The sequence below is a fragment of the Astatotilapia calliptera genome, chromosome 18 (assembly GCF_964374335.1).
Source record: "Astatotilapia calliptera chromosome 18, fAstCal68.1, whole genome shotgun sequence".
Taxonomy (NCBI): Eukaryota; Metazoa; Chordata; class Actinopteri; order Cichliformes; family Cichlidae; genus Astatotilapia; species Astatotilapia calliptera.
The window spans coordinates 30,039,478-30,058,882 of NC_137439.1; the positions used below are offsets into that span (position 1 = coordinate 30,039,478).

Below are 19,405 nucleotides of genomic sequence, written 5' to 3' on the forward strand. Positions count from 1 at the left end.
CTCAGTATACCCCCTCTCTTTCTCTGCTCCTACCCACTGTCTTCACGCCGTATATCAGATCGCTCTTTCTCCTCTGTAACCTCTAAAATAGGAGTGTGTCTGAGGTGTTGATAGCAAGGTAATACACTGATAAGTACTAAGATATTTCAATTTTATTATCATTACCCAACAGGCCGGCGGGCAGCGAGTGAAGGGCCGCCAACGTGAAGCAGCCAATCCAATAAGAGAACACTAGATATTTCCTTACAGGCCGCAGCAGGAGAGGAGCGAGTCGAGGGAGGGCGAGAGGAGAGATGAGGAGAGATGAGGAGAAGGCGGGAGATGAAAAATTAGAGGTGAGGAAACAAGGAGAAGAAGAAGAAAATAGATAAGATAGTGAGAGGTGAGGAAGACAGAGGGAAGGAAAGGGTGTGATAACAGAGCAAAGGGTACATATCTCATCTCCCAGGGTGACTCACATAATCTGGCTGCTTTCTGGCTTGGTGGTCCTGCATACGCACAAAAGCATGAGTGTGTGTGTGTGTTTTCGAGGCCTTAAAATCTGTGTATTTGTAATATTACATGAAAAGAAGTGTCAAAAAGCTTTTTTCGTTTTTTTTAACTTCATCACTAAAAAAACAATCATAATTCTAGATGACATACACCTATGTATATCATCAATATACAAGCGCAATTACATCTAACGCAAATATGCATAATGTCGGTCCGTGCCACTTACAATCCCATTTGCCATTGATGGATACCACCCACACAATGTCTGACACCGGGTATATGCATTTTATAATAGAAAATGTCACAGGGGAACATTTACCACGCTGTCATAATTTGATTACAGTGTGCAAGAATGATACAGCTGTCAGGGCGATATTAAATACAAACAGCAAGAGGGGCTCTTCACGTCGAGTCTGCACTTTAACTGACAATGTTGTACCAATCTGCGAAATTGCGGTGTCAACAACAATGTGCATTTACATCATTCTGAGAGGGAATCTTACTCAGAAATTATGAGTTACTGGGAGGTGGGCAGCAGGTGGAGTCGCAGATTCCACATAGGATAACTGGTGAATGTGGCCATAAACGTTATTATTGGTTTCTTAAGATAATCATTGAATTTTATGATTGCTTTGTTAGCTAAAAGAAAAAAAAAAAAACAAGAGTTGGAGACATTTTAATGGTGGAATCATGAATGCAAGACATCACTTCAGGTCAGCCATAATCTGACGCTTTTCATAAGTTAGGATCACTATCTCTGCCGCCCAGATGTTGCAGTGGATTACCTCATTCATCAACATGTGGAGTATAGAGACCTAAACAGCTTGGAATGTTAGGTTCAGAGACGCAGGAGGGAAATTGAGCTCCAAACAACTACACTAGTGACAAAGAGCAAGCTTCTTTTTTTTTTTTTTTTATCGGAGCCTTCCTTTTTGTTGACTGCTTGGAATAAATATTTTTCCCGCATGGCTGCTTCGAGTGTGTAACTGACGCTTTTTTGCTGCTCCAAAGCGGCACTGAAACTTGTCAAATCAAGTTTTCCAATGTGCCGACTTGAGTTTTGGAATGGAACGGAGAGGAATCCAATTGTTGTTATAAAAATATCCTGTCGACTGTGACTGGTGTGTGTGTGCGCGTATGTGTGTGTGTGCAGGGGTATCTGCAAAACTATCGGGAAGCAAAGCAGTTTTTTTTCCTCTCTAATGGAGATGGAGAGAAAAGCAGTCAAAACCGCAGGCCTGTCTAAATGTCTGTGTGTGTCTGTGTGTGTGTTAGCGTGCACCTCCCAGTCGGTGGGTATATTTAGAGATTGTTGACAAGCATGAAAGTGCCACTCTTACATTCTATTACAAGACAGGCCAAGCTGTGTCATTCATCGCATCTCTGTGGTGGACACACACACACACACAAACACAGATTCACTCACACATACCAAATCATGTATGTATAGACAAATGAACGCTAGAAAAAATCTACACAAAGCCATGCAGCGTAGTTTAACAGACGCCTCCATGCTGAAGTCCTGGCTTTTGACTTTAACACTGTGAGCATATTGTGTAAAAGCGAGACAGCAAAACTCAGAGAACAAAATATTATCTGACACTTCAGATACAATTTACAGCTCTTAAAATCCATCCTAAGCTTCTGCAATCTATCCTGAAAGCTTTGGTACATCATGTTTTAGCATAATCATTTCAACGTACACTATTAAACCTCAGCATGTCAGCACAGTTAAATAGATGCTACATTCAAGGTTTACACACAATATATATATTTATATTTATTAATTATATCTAAATATCTATATTCTTGGTAGCAGTCATTTTCATAGATATGAAATCAAACATGTACCCAAAAAAATCATAAAACACACACTATATCTCTGATCTCTTCGGGTCACAGTTTGGGGCATTTCAGTAAACAGGGATAGGTGGCTTTTTAACTAAGCATCCACATAATGTGTAATTGACACGAGTGCAGCTCTGGTGCCTTCTCTGAATAAGTCATTAACATAAATCTGTGCTGCCAGAAACGACAAAAGCTTTAAGCACAAACAAAGCTATAGGGTAAGACACACTGAGAGCACTGCATCAGCCGAAAGTAAAGACAAAACACTGCTATTTAAAACCCGACAGTCAGATATTAAATATTTGGCTCTGTACTGCTCACATAGAGGGAAACATAAGTAAACTGTTGGCTTGTATAAGGACAGTGTGCTTGTGCGTGCATTTTAGCATAAAAAAGTGTGAGCTGACCTGCATACAGGTCCGCTCTGTATTCCAGACAGACAGCAGTGTTTGTGCTCTAGTAGATGTTTCTGTGTGTGTGTGTGTGTGTGTGTGTGTGTGTGTGTGTGTGTGTGTGTGTGTGTGTGTGTACATGCGTGTTTGCTGATGTCCGAAGCAACAGTCGATACTATTGAAATCTACTCATTCATGTCTGGCCGCGAGGCAAAGCTCAAACGTCCTTGTGAATAAGAATCACACGCATTTATCTCTCTCCTCTCTCTTGTTCTCGCTCATATTATTTGTCCTTGTCTTTCCGTTCGCCTCTAAAACCCTAATTTTGTTTCCAAATGTCTTTCGAATATCTCTTCTTGTGTTTCTTTCCTCCCCTTTTTCTTCTTCGCTCATCCTTCTCTGATATGAAATCTGTAGCCACATTATTTGCTGCTGCAGTCAACAGCTGCTGCAGTTAACTGCAGATGTATGCATCAGCAGTGAAAAATATTGCAGTTAGATTTAATAAGAGGAGCACGCGCACACATACGGATATCATCTTGGGGTGGATAATGACACAATATTCACCAGTAAAATCAATAATGATTGGACAAGAGTGCGATGTTCTCTGTAGATTTTCTTGACTTTTTTTCTCGCTTAACCATGAGCGATTTATTCATTTTGTGTTTTCTTTCCAAATGTTTAAATGCAGAAATAAAGAGAGTCTGTGTGTTTTTTTGGTCTTTCCAAGAAGCTTTCTGTGACATTCATTCTGCAAAGTAAAAAAGGGATTTCTTTCTCAAATGAGTCTTTGTGATTTCTGAGACGCAGAGTCATGGCCTGCACACAGAAATGATTCTGGACCTGTGGCAGGAATTTTTATTCATGACAGCAGCAGCAGCAGCGAGGCCTACTTCAGCGAGGCCAGCTAATTTCTGGTGTCAGGCATGGCTAAATGGGAAAAGCACACTGTTCCATAGCTCACGGATCACCATCATCAAAGATAATTGCTGGATTCTTGGTTTAACAAAGTATCTGCATGTTGTTGTTTTTTTGTTTGCTCGAATAATGTTGTTAATTTTTGGATGTATCGAATTTGATGCACATAAACACAGCTTTTCATATAATTAAACATATAGACCACCCTGTGCTCTTTAGTTCTTTTAAACCACTCCCTGTGCTTTATCTATGGTGCTGTTAATATGGAAGGTGTACCTGAGTTTATGACAGTGAAGTTAAAACCAGAAAAGACCGTCTTCTGTTGAAGACATAATCCTTATAAATTCTGACTTTTCAAATACAAAAGAGCCAAACAGGTGGCATGCTTGCTCTCCATCCTGCAGGAGTGGAACTGACTGTGTGTGGCACCAGCCACCCTCCTATGAGTCTTTATTGCTGTGCCGGGTTGTACAACAACAGCCACTAATCTAGCAGGCTGGCAGGCAGACAGGCGGCTGGCCGGTTTGTTCTACAGGCTGCGTGCAAGCCAATTAGCTCCAGTTTAACAAGGAAAAACTGTTGCCAGGTACACTGTTTTCACTTACAGCTTTTGCTGCAATATAATCCTCTACTGTGCAGTAAGTATCAATGATATGACCAGAGAGAAACTTCTGTTCACGCCGATGATCCTTTCTGCTCATCACAGAGGTCAAAAGTCGGCCTCAGGCGGCAGGAGGATGCTCAAGCAACAACCAGATCCTTTTCTTATCATAAGCCGTCCACAGAGCATAAAGTGGCTATGTGGATATCAGTCTGCTTTGTGTGCAGATTTGTAGATGTGAAAAGGCGACGCTTCTGCAGGTGTGTGTGCACATTTCCACACTGGCTGCTTAGATCACCCTCCCTGTATCAGTCTTGTTTCCTTCTTGCCTGGATGTCTTGCTGGCCGCAGAGAAAAATGATAAGTAGGCTACACGAATAGCGCCTGTGTGCAATCGATGGACGCAAATGCACCAACGGTGTCTTCTGGGGAGGTGTGCGAAGGAGAGAGGAGCGAGAGAAAGGGGGGTGGTGGGTGAATATTAGCTTATTTTCCAAGCAGGGAGCCTGTGATCCGGTTCATAGTGTAATTGACGGATAGGGGGGAAACCTGAGAGAGATATGATGTGGCGGCTGGGCGGGGGGGGGGGGGGGGGGGGGGGATTGGGGGGGGGCAAAGGTGGTGGTGCAAGGGGATAGAGACAGACGCACAGAGACACAGAGCAATATGGAGAATAGAAAGTATCTGACACCCGACACAACTCTCTCCCCGCCACCACCTCTTTCTCCCCATTAGGCTAATTCTTTGACTTTCTCTTGTTGCCAATAACGTCTCCAAGTGATATTTCCCTCTATAACGGCATTACCAGTGGCTGCCTTCTCCAATGCAATCAAACCATTAAACACACAGTGCCGCATCCCCTCCATGGAGTGATTTCCGTCCAGCAGAAAAATGACTGAACGTGAGCTACTCCCCTTTCCTGTCATCAATAAAAGGAATAATTGCATGTTTGCAGAGAAAGGATAAACTTTAAGACTGCACATGAATTCTCATTTGCTGGTTGGTAAAAGAAAAAATAATGACATCAATATTGGAGGCCTGTATTCCACATAGGTCCTTAATATGATTTAATAATGCTTCCATAGCTAATAAAATAGACAAAGCACATTCATTCATGTTAAAATATCTAGTATGATTTTTTTTCTTAAATATAAATCGATAGATATGATGACATGAAAGTAATTTGTACAAAAAACAAAACAAAAAAAATATAAAATAAAAACTTTTGCTTCAAGTTCAAATATGAAGTATTATACAAATCAATCAAAACCTCCTCATAAAAAAACAACTCTCTGCATTGCAGACAGGCTGCAATTTCCAGGGAGGGAAAACATTTGGTGGGTTTTGATAAGCGCGACAGCCCTACAATATCCAGCCATTAAATGATTGCATCCGGCTCTCCGCACTTAATTACGGTGATTATATCAGCGCTAACGCGACAACAATGACACAAAGTTTTAAGATGCAGACGGCGCAGGACGCACTTTCTCTCCAAGGAGGGCCTCGCTCTCATGTCTGCGTGTTCAAACACTTGTTATTTACCGGCGACGCGTTTATTTCAATTACCCGTCTGCATGTCAAATAAGCTCCAGTGTTTATTAGCACAACAAAATATAATAAAACGCACTCTGGATTTCGGATGCGTGGGGGGAGGGAAGGAGATGTCGGATAAGTGGAGAAGGACCTGGTTCTGCTTTTAATAAAGAATGAGGAATTAGTGCATATTGATAGGACTTAATAAACGGAGGGGGGGGGGGGGGGGAGCATCATCAAACTAGTCGAGACTGAGCGGATCGTGGTTAATTTACTATGGGAGAGAGAAGGGGTGGGAGGGGGGTGTTAATGCGCGCGTCATGACGCCTTAGTATTTCCAAATGTGAGAAATGGCCTCTGTTTGGATGAGAACGAGTTTGCGCGGATCTGAATGACGGTGAATTTACAGCGGGTTTATTCTGGGAGCTGTTCACAATGAAATGAGAGGTGGGTTGAAAGTTGGAAGGAAAAGAAACGCTTCTTGCAACAAGTTACAGTCCCGCCTTTAGGGGAAAAAAATCTTAATTACTGTCCTCCTCCAGAGAGACGAACAAATAAAACACGGGAAGCAGCAGAAAAGCTTCTCACACGGCGGCAGAGGCGCACAGCATCTACATCTGATTATAGATGTGATTCTGGAGCGATCAACGGTGCCGCAGTGAAAGCAAAAGTTTAGCCGGTTTCCTGATAATTAAGCAGGCGGGAGGCTTTCCTTTTATTCGGAACGCGGCGCTTCTCTGGATCCCAAATGAAATAACACCTCCCCTCCCTCCCCTGCAGCTATCGATCCGGGAAAGAGGTGTGAAATGGACATTAATTTTTAGTCCACTGCTCTGTGCGCAAAGAAGGGGAGCAAACGAGATCAGCGGCGAGCATTAACAGCTGACTGCTGAGGGAGAGGAACACAGAGGTGGCAGGAGGAGGGGTAGAATCAAAAGCGCTGACGAATAAATCATCTTTCGTTAGTTTTCCCTCGAACTCGACACTTTTCCTTCTCTTTTGTGCGCCTGCAGACTTTTTATGTAGGAAGGGCAAGGAGGGGGGAGAGAGACAGAGAGAGGATAGGCCTAAGTAAAAAAATAAAATAAGAAAATGAAGTATTTCGATACTTTCAATTACAAAGTGCACTTAAGTTCTTTCCCTTAAAAATAATTAATTAATCCTTTCATATTTTTGGATACATACATTATAAATTATTCTCATTATTCTTGTTCTCTGAATTTAATAACAGAGAGCACAAAATAGTTATAAATGAAGAAAAAATATAAATAAAAAAATAAGAATTATCTTAAAGAGAAATAAATACGTAAAGTATTAAAAAAGGCGTTTTAAATTTGCCTATGAAGCAAAGCCTGCTTCGTGTCAAATGACACGAGAAATAAGCGGCAGCCTATGAATCACCAAGTCTGAAAACAGCAGCCAAAAATAATAATAAAATCATACATCAGCGTCTGCGTGACAGAGTTTTACAGTCAGGCACGTTTAATTTGAAAAAAGTAACTATTTTAAAAATAATCACAATTAGTATACAGATAAAAATACAACTTTAAATTGCCCAAATTAAAAATAATGCCAATTATGCCAATGCTCTTTTAGTCCAGCGAGAGAAGCTGGACTAAAAGAGCCTTTAAATTAGAAACACTTTTAAAAAATGAAATTGGTTTAATACATCATTATAAGTTTCTTAATTCAAATGTAAAAATTTAACTGTGATTTGAAGCTTATTTTAGAAAACTGACACCACCACCTACGCAAAAAATGAACCTACTACTACATGCATGGATATCAACTTTGGAATATTAGTACTTTGAAATGTTATACAATAACACATTGATATATCGGGGGGAAATGGATAAGTATCGGAGCTTTTAGTGGAGAAATGATACCGCTAAATATGGAAGAAAGGAACGTTTTCTTCACCGGTAAATGAGAGCAAAATAAATTACAAAATTGTTCTGTCCCCATCGGAAGCCTCGGCTATAAATCACTGTTATCTATATGAGTAATTGGACATAATATGTCAGCAGCACATGTTGCCGTTTAAAAGATAATTATTGCTCGCTAATGTGTTTGGCTGGAAAATGAAAAAGGTTCGGCTGCTCTTTAGAAGTCAGGCCTCGTTGATCTGACAATCAATAAAATCAATCGAAAGTGATTCACCAGATCAGTGGATCTGGACCCGGAGCAGAGTTTCTGATTTTTATTAATTCATTCATTTATTAATTTACTTATTAATTTATTTATTTCGGAGTGGCTATAATTGTGAGTTCAATGACCCGCCTCGAGTCCACCTTTGCTCCAAAATGCGTTTTTACGCGCGATTTACTGCCTGCGCTGAGAGGACTTTTTAACTTGGAAATTACTGCTAATAGGTGTGCCGCATTTTTCCCAGAATCCTAATTTTATTATTCCCTCTCAGAAGCGTTCCGTCTTTGCCCACTAATGCGCGTGGATGAGGGCGCGTGCTCGAGAGCTCTGTTGTTTCCTTCTATGAAGTCCGTCATAAAAAATATAAAATAAAATAAAAAAGTACTGACTGACAAGGCCAGAGTACAGGGAGACTGCGAACAGAAGAGTGAGCAAAAGTTAAATATATATATTTTTAACTATTAACACGAGCTGTTTGATTCCTTGAGTCCTTAATCATTTAGAGAAATGGAAACAAATAAAATTCAACACGTCAGGCCTGAAGTGAATAGAGGAAACGCATAAACTACACAGACTATAGGGGCGTGACATCTGTTTGCCAAAGTGATACTTAAATAAAAGAAACGATCAAGTTAATTGTTAATGTCAGTAATAATTACTTTTATTATTTTTCCCGCCGATGAAGCACTGAAAAATGTTACAAATGTGGTCTTCCATAATGCAAACGCAGCAGCAGCAGCGGGAGCTGCCGCTTAAATGAATCCGCACTTTGCCTCTGTGTGCTCGGCCATGAAGCTGGAAGGCCCCCGGGACTTCCACCGGCTGGGTGCCGCATATCTAGTTTAGGGGGAAGGATGTAAATTGCACTGTGCTCCCTAGTTAACAGGTGTTTTCCAACAGAGTTGAGGCCCCGGTGTGTGTGTGTGTGTGTGTGTGTGTGTGTGTGTGTGTGCACACGCTTGCGTGTAAGCGCAAGGGAGTACACAAAGTGGCACTTTTTCTGTTTAAATTTACGCCGTCTGTTTCTGTGAGAGCTTCATTTTAAGAGGAGTATTTACAGCCGCTCGTGGCAGCAGAAGTAAATGCAAAATCACCTCGGCGTCTTTATTCTCCTCCTTTTTCTTGTGTTCCTTTTCAAATAATTCTTCAGTAATTGTATGATTTGAATAGATAATCGATATAAATATGAGTTCCAATTTGAAGATTAAAACGCAGAAGAGTTTAGAACGATGAGTGATGCCAAAGCTGTGGAACAGAAGTCCTTCGTAAACTCCTCTTTGCGCTTTTTGTGATGCATTAAAATCTGACTGATGTGAGTGTTTATTAAACCCCAGCTAACGGAGCCAATATGCGGCCGTTTGAGCCACATGCCTTCATCATTACGAGCGTTAGTGCTACAGAGCAACAGTAACTTCCACTGAAAACCGCCGGTGGAGGCATTCAGTGAGCTGGAACCCCTGAAACCTTCATGGGAAGAACTAAAGCCGAACTTTTAAATAAATATAGTCACAGCAGGCCCGCGACTGACGCTTATAATCGCCGGTTAATAAGACAAAAGTGGTCCCAGAGGAGGAGCAGAAATAATAAGGCTGTAAAATTTTATTTCATTTCTCTGACTGACTGCAGGCTTTGGCGATAATTCAGGTGGCTTCCAGCAGCTGTGATCCGTCTTTATCTCCAGTGATGATGTTTAAAGTTTACAAAGTTCAGCCTTTGGTTGCAGTGAGATCGCGCGGTGCGGCTGTAGGGCGGTCGTGTTCGGCCATGGTAATGTACGCACAATGTCATCCACACACGCACAAATAATGCGAGTGCTTTCAAGAATCTTGTTCTTGTTTGGGGACCTCGCATATGCGCATGCACGCGCGCATATATAAAGAGACAAACAAATATAAACGCACACGCATTCACGAAGAGATTTGTTTATATAATTATGTATATATATATATATATATATATATATATATATATATATATATATATATATATATATATATATTTCATTCTTTTCCACGCGTGGAAATCTCCTCGCGCAGCACTTACAAATCCCCGAGAAAAAGTTTCCCGACTCGAAACGCGCTTCCAAAGCGGAGAGAAGCGGCGGAAAGGTGTGGAAGCACAAACTGTGTGAGCTTCAAACCCAACAATAACAACAACAACAACAACACAAAAAAAACTCCGAGTGTTACTCACCTTGCCGTGGATGAATCCGCTTTTCATAAAGACGACTCCCGGGTTTCCGGCTTCTTCTTCTTTTTTATCCTCACAAAAAGCTGAAAACTTTTCTGCGGGTAGAGTATCAGCAGCTCTGGCCCCTGTGGCTCTTGCGCAGCAGCGCCGGAGATAACGGGAGGCGCTTTGGACAAGCAAAAGTAGTTAACACCTCCCTGTTAGTTTACCAAAGAGCAGCCGGAGAGGAGGAGAAGAGCGCGAGGGAGAGAGAGAGAGAGAGAGGGAGAGAGAGAGGGTGACTTTCCACAGACACACTATAAAGTGGGTATCAATAGCGCAATCGCGCGTGCAGCCCCTCTATCGAAACACCGAGAGGGACGATCAGTGCGAGAAAGAGGACTGAAGCCGGCGAGAGAGCGCAGGATCGCAGAGACAGCGGCAGGCGTGAGCGGTGGCGTGAGGGGGGAGGGTGGTGTGAGAGTGTGTGTGTGTGGAAGGGGGAGGGAGGGGGGGTGCTCAATAGCGACGTGTGTGAGGCTGGAGCTGGGCTGCGCGAGGCTCTGAGAAGGGAGTGTGGGGGTGGATGGGGAAGACGGGGGAGGGAGCGGGTGTCCTGGGTCCAGTGCGCTCTGAGGTGCAGTGCTGCCGCGCAGCGCTCGGGTCGCTAAATGACTGACAAACACACGCAGACCGTCTGTGTGCCCCGTCTCGGGTAAAACTCCACACTTTCACTTCATAATCGTTTGCGAACCATTTTGATGTGAGCGTGTTTATCGTGCGTGGCCTTCACAGCGGCCCGAGTCAGGAAAGCTATCTTTCCTTCCCTGGGAACGAACGAAAGAAAGATATTCTTTTAGTAACCTAAAAGTGTTAATATCCCGAGAGCGTTTAACGTGCGTTTAACATTCCTGCCGTTTTAATAACTTAATCTAAGTGACATTTCGTTTTCGAATTCCACAAAAATAAAACGTAATTAAGGCCTTTTTTTTTGGTTTTTTAAGTTTTTATTTTTCTTTTCTTTTTTTGTTGGGGGGGGGGGGGGGGTGTTTGTTTTTTGTTTTACGAATGACCAACCTCGCGCATGTGTGGAGACTGTTTCTTAACACCACACCATCCCATCTCCCCCTCTTGCCTCTCCCCTCTGTCTGGTGTTTCGTTCCCCTGGGTGATTTCCACTGCGCTTTGTGCGCAAAGTGAATGAATTATCCCCCTTCTCTCTCTCTCGCTCCCTCTCTCTCCCTCTCTCTCTGTGTTTTCCTCTTTCACCAGATGGAGAGACTTCTATTTGCCATAAAGCCAATGAAGTCCACCTCTTAACAAAAAGAGGTGGACTACCAGACAGTCTTATAAAGTGCGCACTAGAGACTCAAGTTAGTCACACAGAAGGAAGTTCACTAAACCCGGAGCTGTGCGCTAAAGTCCCAGCCAAGATCAACCAAACCTGCAGAATATTAACAAGACAGATGATTTTTTTTTATTAAGTTGAGAACGTATTATTATTATTATTATTATTATTATTATTATTATTATTATTATTATTATTATTTAGTACAGTACTAAACTTATTCAACTCAGCCCTTAAGGTAAACGTTTTTAAGGATTTGTTGAAATGTATTTTCCTTAGCTTATGTCTTTTTTTGCAGCTTCTGGTATAATCCGCCTGTTAACTAGAGTCATATTTCTGAAAGAAAAAAAAAAAGGCATTTGGAGTGTGCTGAAATTACTCAAACTCAAAGACACAATGAGTATATGTGCATGTTAGAGTGAGTGAAAGACAGTGAAGGCGCTTTGCTGTCCCCTGTCTCCTTCTCCATTACACTCCTCTGCTGGTCAGACGTGGAATTGACCAACATCACAGACTGCTTTACACACTTGTCTTCTAAGCTAACTTCTTTTGTGCAAGTGGTGCATTTTATCTGCTGGATTAAAAAAAAACTATAAGAAAACAACTACGTATGGAAAAAATATAAAACCACTTTGTGACACCTTCATCAAAAACAAACAAAAACATGAAGGAGTGTCGACTAAAAAAAGGCATTTTTATAACAGTGTACAGACACAAAATAAAGGGGGACACTAAGTTTTGTTTTATATCAGAATTCCTGGCAATAAAGATTTATCACAGAAGAAAGCCCACTCGTCCTTAATATGCCACAAATAAGTAAAAGGAGATCTGAGATCTATAAATCACTCCTCTCCTGCTATAAGGGACGGTCATTATTATACACTTTTTTTCTCACATCAGCATTCAAGACATAATCTACCTCAGTGTGCAAACAAGAATTCCAGATTTCTGGTGCGAGGATTAACACAATGAAAACAATTAACAACTTGTGCAGATTAGACCTGCTTCTTCAGGTCTTCATACATGGCCTTAAACATATTTAGTCAGAGTGGTTGCCTTTCCAGTGGAACTCACACTTTGATCTGAGTTTCACGCTATAATATACTGATGTTTTAGCTAACAATACCGTGGGAAACGGGTTTTGTGTGTGTGTGCTGGGTGGTCTCCAAGCACATGAGGGGCAGCAGCAGCAGTAGCAGTGCCATTAGTGATGTGTTGTCTTGCTAATAGGCTCAGTTTGGAGTCAATGGGGTGACTGAGGAAGAGGGCCATCCATGTATTAGATCCCCCTCCATTCAAAGTCTAATGGCACCCTTAAGTCCCCCCCCCCCCCGTTGTTTTTAAATGCTGCCTCTGTGTGTATTGACTAGGAAGCAAGGAAGCACTTTGATTCACCTGCACCTGTTTCACTGCTCAGCTATCTGTGCTGCCCCCTCCCTTTTAGCTGAGCATGACATCACTCGAAACAACTTCCTAGTAAGAAGTTAAAACTTGACCAGTTTGAAATGGTGCAACTTTAAATGAGCTGTGGGCATCTGTTTGTTGACAGTTTGGACCGAAGGAAGAGCAACAAAAAATGGTTAAATTGGGTTTAACTCGAAAACTAGTATGTGCTGGTTTTCAGAAAGATTCTTGGGGAGTCTCTCGTCATTAACTGTGGTTTTGTTGAAACTCCGTACCTGTGTGGACTGTACGGCTCTATAACAGCATCACACTATTTCCCTGGTGCTCTCAATAAAGACAGTCACAGTTTTAACAAATGGTATCTGGCACCCTTTAACATTGCTGGCTCTACAAAGTGCTTTAAAATGTGTTTCTGGTGTGAACACACAACCACATTCACCTGGCGTCTTGCTACTTGGGTAAATGGATGGCTGAGGGACTGAATCACCACCTGGCCACTGATGGATAACCACTTGAGCCAAGGTCACTTCAAGAACTGCTAGAAGGCTTTGTGAAATTTAATTTCAATAAGCAATAACTAGTATTTTAATCAGTAAGAGTCTGCATCCCCAACATGATCATAGAAACCTCTGGGCAAGATCGCTGGATTAAAACAGCAGAAAAGTATCTGCCTGGACTCCCAAATCCTACAGCACTTCTACATGTTATTAGACTCGGGTTAGGTTAACATCAGGACTCGTTTTCTTCTCAGCAGGTTTCTTATATCCATCTGAACTGAGTCATGTTTTGGTGTTATGAAACCCCTGACATCTCCAAGTGATAATGAAAAGCCGAGCTGACAGCAGAGGGCCAGGACTGCCCTCTCACAACCTGCTTTCACCTCGGCTTGGCCGGGTTTATCCTTAAATTGAATTCCTTTTTTTTAAAGCTCCAGAAGAGGCGGGCTAGACTGAGCCGAGTGCAGTGGAGAGGGTGTTGAGACAAGCTGTGCTCTGCCTTTGTTTGTGTTGCTTGTTGGCCTCACTATCAGACATTCGATTTAAATGGAAAAGCACAGAAAACAGGTGCAGTGAAGGCATGTTGCATCTTTTTTTGATCTGGCTGGTCTATAAACAGATAAAGACAATGCTTCACACCAGGAAGCCCTTCTGTATTTTATGGTTTGAACCCATAATCCTTTGATATTTTAAGGCAGCTCATACTTGACCCTCCCTACCACCCAGTGACTTTAGAAATACCCTGTAATGTCCTTTAACACCACATGGGACTTAATTCCTTAAACAAACCGTGTTTGAGTGTGATTTAGAGCTAATCTGGACAGGCGACGGTCATTTCTATCTTTCCTTTAATAATTTACGATTGGTGGAATTTATAGCACTGGCTCCCCAGCCGTGCATGCCGCCAAATCCATATGTCTGTAATATAATGAGATTTTAGCGCAGCGAGAGTATAAATTATGGTGTGATTTGTTCTCTTGCTGTTTTGTCAGGGCACAGCCTTTGAGAGTGTGTGTGTGTATGTAGCTTGGGGACATGGCTGGCATTTGGCTGCCACAACGCTCTAATTGCTGACGTACACACAGATAGATGGGACCTGATGGTTGGTGTCGCCACTGGAGGGAGAGAGGAGGAGGAAGAGATGGGAAAGGAGAAAGAGGGGAGAAACAAGGGTTTAGGAAAAGAAAGAGGACAGATCAGGAAAGATGAGGAGGGGAGGAGAACAGGGGAGCAGATGGACAGATAGACACATGGAGAGACAAGTGCGAAGGAGGGATAATGTCTTATGGCTGGAGATCGAACTTCCTGCAGCTCCACAGCCAAGCGGGTAACCACACAGAGGGAGCCACATTTAGAGAAAAGAGAAGCAGAGATGGAGAGAGGAGGGCCAGACTCTGCCACATTCATCTCCCTCTCAGATCCGATGCTCCAGGGAGCTGTTGGAAAATGAAGAATTACATGGCCCTGATCAGATTACATTACCGAACAAGTGATTACATGCATTTGACTCTTGTACAAAGGAACAAAAATGAAGGAAGGGAAGGGAAACATACATGATCTGATTAATTATGTAATTATTTGGTATTTGCTCTGGCTATGATACATGGGTAACGTTCTGAGGGAAGGTAGACTGGTAATTTCATCAATGTTTCACTGCCTGCCATCTAAACCTGCCTTCATATAAATGTTGAATTTGTTCCAGTTGCCAGTGGTAGAGTTGAATACTGTACGCTTAAAGCATTTTCTATCATTGTATTTCATCGGCACGACAAAAAAAAGGGGAAAAGACGTGGAATCAGAAAACCTATGAAATACAAACGTTTGACAAAATGAATCATACTTGACGTGCCAGTTTCAGGCAACAATTCCTACTAAAACTGATCGCCAGGTAATTATTGTAAAAATAAACTATTTTTAAATATCCTATATGATGTGACATTAGCAACACATTATGTATTCAGTATCTATGTCATCTCTGTATCCAAGACTCTCGTCCCTCTCACCGAGATTTAAAAAAAAAACTGCAGAACTTGTCAAAAAAAAGAAAAGAAACTTTTCTCTTAAACTAACAAAAAAACTGTAGAGTTAAGTTCAGAGAAATATTGAGGCTGTGACAAAATTGCTATTAAGGCTATATGACTGGAGGATGGTTAGACAATATTTTTTATTTCAGAAAATAATAATATTTAACAATAAAAAATGTAGTTACAAAATCTGACTTGTTAAATGGCCATATGCCTCTGAGCTTTAGAGCAGATTCAAATTTTTCTGTCAAACTCAAACTTTTGCTTGCTTTAGCTAATTCCAACAATAACTTCTAGTTTACTTTGATGCCTGTTGAGTATTACATTTGCACAAAGCCTTACATTCACCATCGCAGGACAAAATCTATGTTACTCAGACCCCAGTAGTCTGGAAAATATGGCATGTACTTTACCACATAAACCAACTGTCTATTATAGCTTCAGAACAAGCTAAAAGAAAAGAAATAAACTAAAGTACCATTTTCTAGAGCCTCCCAGAGCTCCAGTAACCCGCTGCTTGTTAATATATGGATAAAGGTGAGGCTATCTATCTATCTAGCTATCTATCACAGTCAGCACAAGATGTTTTAATATTGAGCCTCAACTGGAAGTGGAATCTGTCAAGTTACTAAAATCATGTACTCCTGCTTCCCGTTACTAGTTGTGTACACCTTGTTTTATATCAAACAAAGTAATAACTATTTATATGAGAAGAAGAAGAAAGAAAGAAAAAAGAAAAATCCCTTTGTAGTAATAAAAATGCCTTCAGAAGTCTTATATAAGTGGCGCGTTCACCTCATATTTACACATCTCTATATGGAAATCAAATTTTGTGATATTTTTCGCCCCAGTAATGAATTATACTTAAAAAAAATTTAAAAAATCTTATTTTCAGGGGATTGTTTCCGTACAGCTTAGCATTTCAGATGTTCTTTTTTCTTAAATTTATAAATTTCAGCACTATATCTATAAACCTGTCTATAAATCTACACAATAAACAAGCCACAAACAAATACATGATTAGATGACGCTTGTGCAGAAATGTGTAATATTCAGCTGGCTTCAAGACTGGGAACGATCACAGTGTATTTTCTCCCTCACTGCTCCGGTCGCGCCATCATCTTCAAACATCCACGGGGAGTGACTTGTTATTTGCTCTGAGCTGTCGGCACGGTTTGGCTTTTTGATTAGAGAAAGACAGAAAGAAGAAGCGAGGGAGACAGAGGAAGAGAGCCGAGATAGTGAAGAGAGAGACAGCCTTGAGGCACATGTCAAGCAATGTCACAGATAATCACACATTGTCTTAAAATAGCTTTGAAAATGACAGTGTTAGGGCTGGGCTGGGGAGGGTGCAGGAAGGGTTTAGGGGTGTGTGAGAGATGCACCAGAGCACATGTACCCTAATTAAAGACCAGATAAAGTTAATTTCTGACATCTCCCAAGGGGAGACGCTTTTATCAAGGGCAACAACAAAATATGTTATCTGTAAAAGTAAGATGGGAGTTGGAGCGGGGCTAACGTGACTATCTAACACACTGCACTTTTATCTGACACACGTCTGCTTTGTTCTCTCAAAAAGAGGAAAATATGAGGGTCACTGCAATGACAGAAAGAGAATGACTAATTTTCTCAGCCAGTCAGGTGAAGATGGTGAAGGGGCCTTCTATCATCGTCCACCTAGTAAAACCATTCGATTTCACTCCAACTAACTTCCACATTACTGCTTCCACTAAATTGTCCCGGTTGCAGTCTGAGGGACTGGAACGTGATTGTTACACGTTGGTTAAAAATGTCTACTTTATCCACACAAAACCCTCCTATTTACTGCACGTTGCAGTGCAGTCACACAGGTCAAGTCTGTAGGAAATCTATGTTTTAAAAAAATTTCATTTTATTCAAAATTAACAACAAAAAAAAAAAAGAAAAGAAAAGAAATGCTCAGTGTCTGGCACTGTTATAACAAAATGTACTGACTGGCGAAGAGTCTAGTGTTAACTCTACGTGGATCCTAAAACGGGACCATGTTGTGCCAAGATGCTTATATATACATGAGCCAAAGACTGTGTAGGTGTGCCTTCTGCCATCAAAACAGGCAAATCCCATGTATGTAAATCAGGGAAATTTGAAGAACAGGTCACTACCCTGGCTCTTTGTCATGTTCGTAGAGCCTGTAATGAATATTTTTGTTGTGTAGTGTCCTGCTAAAATAGACTACTTTTGTTGGGGGGGGCGGTGTGCTTGGTCATCAACAACGTTCAGGTAGGTGGTAAACGAGTTAAAGTAACATACACATCATTGCCAGGACACAGAGTTTCCCATCAGATAACTTGATGGTAACGAGATAATCGACCAATTTACTTATGCCTCAGTCATGCAGACCTAGAGAGAGGTCAGCGACTACCCTGCAACCTCCAGTCACTAGGGAAAAATGTGTATTCCCTGACAGCTTGGGTAGTGGTTGCTGGGTGAAATCGGTCACAAACAGGCTTGGTGAGTAAATGTTTACTCTTATTCAAACTGATTTTGTGGCTTCTTTTAGTTTAGCACCAGGTTTATAATCTTGCTAGCTAGTTAGTGTTAGCCTAGCGTTGCTGCTGCCGCTGGGCTCATGTTACTTAAAAATGAACACCACAGCCTTAAAAACCTTACATAAAAATATGTCTGTGAAATTTTCTGTTGATTGTTTGAAATAAAAAGCATTACATAGCTACATTCTCGGCTGAAAATATCTTAAAAGGTTATTTTGTCACCCAGAAAGGGTAGTCTGGGGAAAAGGAGGATCGCATTTGTCGGCCACGGTTGTCGGAGCCTGTGCGTCCATTTTTTTTTCATGCTTTGTGGCAGCTTTTGAACATCTGTGACATCTATTAATGTCAAATCTAGCCTTTATTTAACAACATAAGCAAACTCTATGTTACAATTATTGCACAGCCATTAAGGATCAAATCGGTTTCTGAAAAATGTTCTGCTTTTTTTCCCTCTGCTTGCTTCTTACTGTCTTTGAGGCTCGGGACCAGCACTCCTGCTGTTGGACAGAAAGACATCAACTCAGTGGTAAGTATTTTGGTTTTCCAATATATTAGCAACTGTCAGTGACATTTATATTAATCAGGCTGAACTTTAATCATACTTTAGATCAGCCTGTTTTACTTATTGTTTTATTTGTTCTTTGGTTTGGGGAAGTTGTTTCTTCACTGATCTTTTCCTGTCTTCTGTTATTAGACTTGAGATATGACTGCACTATGCTGTTGCTGGTGACTCCAGTTAATTCTACAAGACATGCTGTGTAAGTAAACAAACAACAACAGTTTGATCTGCATTTCTTGAAAGATCACATCCCCCAAACTTAGTTTAGAGGGTCTACACTGTATAAAGTGAAGTCTGCAAGTTTTCTAACAGCAAAATTTGTTTTGTGGCCAAATCATTTTGCACATCATTAGAATGAAAGTTATTGGCCATGTTTGCATAGCCCTTTTTATGTTTGCATAAAATGATGCTTTCATGACATTATTGTGTGTTTGGATAGCCGTGACCACCACCCGACTGACAATTGGGACATTGAATGTCACCTCTCCGGTGGGGAGGGAGCCTGAGATTGTCCAAATTGGAGTCTGTTTTATACCAAATGCAGAAAAAAAATGTTTTAAGAAAGCAATTAAGTTCATGTTCCAAAAAATATGATTGTTTGCTTGCAGGACACCAGGAGAGATGAGTCCTCTGTCACAGATGGTGTGGTGAGTGAAGATGGTCGCCTGCAGGTTCAAGTTCATTGCATCTCCAACCCACATCCACTGGCACTGTACTTAAGGGAAGTTAAAGACTTTCTTCTGCACCTACATTTGGATCACCTGGATCCATGACAGTCATTCAGGCAGTAATGCCTGGACTGGAAACAAGCCATCCTTAAAATATTACAACATTCCAGCTCATGTGTTGGAATGCAAAAAGAATGTGTTGTTTAAATTAGAGACTGCACTTGTGACAGAACAACAAGTATTTCATTTTGATTATATAAGTAATGTAAGTACAAA

At 41.3% G+C, this 19,405-nt stretch overlaps 1 protein-coding gene across 6 annotated transcripts in view; it reads right to left on the minus strand.

Annotated features, from left to right (window-relative positions):
• The window catches only part of rnf220a (ring finger protein 220a), a 160,811-nt gene extending 150,249 nt beyond the window's left edge, over nt 1-10,562 (minus strand). For all 6 annotated transcript variants that reach the window (XM_080292550.1, XM_026150982.2, XM_026150981.2 and 3 more), the window contains exon 1: nt 10,126-10,562. The gene's annotated coding sequence lies outside the window, so the exon portion shown is untranslated. The remainder of the gene's footprint in view (nt 1-10,125) is intronic.
• Nucleotides 10,563-19,405: the final 8,843 nt, after the last annotated feature.